The sequence below is a fragment of the Gavialis gangeticus genome, unplaced genomic scaffold, assembly GCF_001723915.1.
Source record: "Gavialis gangeticus isolate Ggan-Ray unplaced genomic scaffold, GavGan_comp1, whole genome shotgun sequence".
NCBI classification, from domain to species: Eukaryota; Metazoa; Chordata; order Crocodylia; family Gavialidae; genus Gavialis; species Gavialis gangeticus.
In genome coordinates, this window is record NW_017729027.1 from 47,807,353 (window position 1) to 47,809,897 (window position 2,545).

Consider the following 2,545-nt stretch of genomic DNA (forward strand, 5'->3'; position numbering starts at 1 on the left):
TCCGACCCTTAATCTATGAATCTATGAATCTATGACCCTAACAACTATGAAACAACTATGAAACTAGCCTCAGTAAGGCTTCTTTAAAGTATAGCCAGCTTTCCTAGACTCCTCTGCCCCTCAGCCTAGCTTCCTAGGGGATCCTGCCTATGAGTTCTCTTTCCTTCCCTGAAGCTAAATACAGAACAATGGTAGTGTTTGCAAAGTTAGACTGGAATCTTTATAGGAGAGACCTTCTTTGCCTTTCAGGTTTGAGTGAAAAAAAACAAACCACAATATGCTATTTTCCTCAGAAGAGGAAATATTTTCAAAGACAGGGCAATTGATTTGTATCAGCCATCCCACAAAAACCTTCATGGAAAACAAACCCAATGAACCACAAACACATATACAATGTTTACAGATTTCTGGACCAGGTAACATGTCACATCCCAATATATGCTTCCAGATTTCCACCTCTGTTGTAGATATCACTATAGGAGGTGTGCATCACATCATAAAAAGAACCAACAAGACGCATCTTAATATAAAAATTAAAATAGTGTGGTTAGGCAAGCATTTTTGTGGGTGATATGTTTTATTGGACTACTCTTTCTAATAGTAAATACATTTGAAATAGTAGATGTGTAGATTGGATCATACTGATGCCAGTTTTGTTATTAACTGCATCATGAATTGGGAGTTACAGTAGACCATAAGCTGAATGAGAGCCAACAGTGTGCTCTTGTTGCAAAAAAAGCTAACAGCATCCTGAGTTATATTAACAGGACTGTCACTTGCAAATGAGTGGAAGGGATTTTTCTGCTCTATTTGGTAGTGATGAGACTTTACCTGGAGTAGTGTGTCTAGTTTTGGAACCATACTTCAAGGATATAGACAGTTTGGAAAGAATGCAGTGCAGAGTGACAATGATTACAGGCCTGGGAAGCAAGACTTACAAAACAAGGTTGAAAAAGTGGGGTTACTTAGTCTGGAGAAGAGGAGACTGAGGGAGGATTTGATAACAGTGTGCAAATACCTGGAAAGTGACTATGTGTAGAGAGGATCACTGCTGCATCCCAGAGTGGAGAAAGAAGGCTGGAAAAGTTGCCTAACCTAAGGACACTGATCAAATTCATGACTCACAGAAGGGGTGTGATCAGATGGAGGCAAGAAGAGTTCAGGATTCAGTTATTTCAAAGATCTGTAACTCCAGTTCTGCCATGAACGACAGTAGCATGGGGCTGAGGCCGAGGCGGCGGCAGCAGTGGTGGTGCCAGCTGGGGCTCAGCTGGGCCAGAACAGGGCCAGGGCCCACCGGTGGCCAGGGGCCTTTGGCAGCACTAGGATGGGGCCGGGGCCTGTGCAGGCCCCAGCCCCAACCCAACACTGCCAATGGCCCCAGCCCAGCAGTGGCACTGTGGTGGGGCCAGCAGGAGCAGTGGTGAGGGCTGTTCGCCAGCAGCCGGCACCGCTGCTGCGGCTGGGGCCTGGGTCCAGCCCGGCTCGGCTCCATCTGGCTGCTGGGGCGGTCAGCAGCGCAGGGATGGGGCTGGGGCCTGACCAGGTCCACGGCCCCGGCTCCAGTCCCATCCTGGCACTGCCGAAGGCCCTGGCCCGGCAGCAGCACTAGGCTGGGGCGGGCAGCAGCAATGCTGGCCGGGACCAGGCTTGCCAGCAGCTCGCCCAGGCCCCAGCCGCGGCAGTGGTACCAACTGCTGGTGGGCCCAGCCCTAGCCCTCACCGCCGCTGCTGCCGGCCCCAGGCCAGCGCAACTGCCGAGCCGAGGCCATCAGCAGCGTCGGGACGGGGCCGGGTTCAGGGCCTGTGCAGGTCCACGGCCCCAGCCCCGTATGGGCCCTGGCCGGGCAGCAGCACTGGGCTGGGGCCGGCAACTGCAGTGGTGAGGACTGAGGCCAGGCCCGCCGGCAGCATGTGACTGGGCCCAGGGCTGTTGGCAGCACAGTGTTGGGGCCGGGGCCGTTGGGATGCTGACAGCCCCCGACCTGGGGGCAGCACTGGGCTGGGGCCAGGCCCAATGGTACCAGGCTGGGTCTGGGGCCCGAGCAGGGTTGGGGCTGGGGGTTCTTACCCAGGGGATCTTACCTGGCTGGGGACTGCAGCAGTGCAAGGCTGTTCCCAGGCAGTCACGTGCTGGTCCATCTGGGCACAGGCTCTTCCCACCCCTCAGGGCAGGAAGCAGTCTGCATGCCAATCAAAAGCATGCTAGATGCCACCTTCGGCATGCATACCATAGGTTGCCGAACCATGACGTAGAACTTCCACAGCCAGAGGGACTCTGTCTGGGAAATAGGCCTAAACAATCACAAGCTAGGCAGGAGCTATAGCTTCAAGTAGGTAGCCACACTGAGTTAAACACTAACCACAATGAATAAAAAAAAAAAAAAATCAACTTTTTTTTTAAGTTAAAAAAAATCAGATTTTTACTTATATCAGTTTTTTTTATTTAATTGCATTTTTTGTTAAGACGCTTCTTAAAACTTATATACAGGTAGTTTTAATTTAAGATCTGTTAACACTCAAAGATATCACAATGGACTAGAGA

The 2,545-nt window shown here is 51.2% G+C and overlaps 1 protein-coding gene across 3 annotated transcripts in view; it reads right to left on the reverse strand.

Annotated features, from left to right (window-relative positions):
- SH3YL1 (SH3 and SYLF domain containing 1) overlaps positions 1 to 2,545 on the reverse strand; it is a 115,471-nt gene that overhangs the window by 96,701 nt on the left and 16,225 nt on the right. The window lies entirely within an intron of this gene.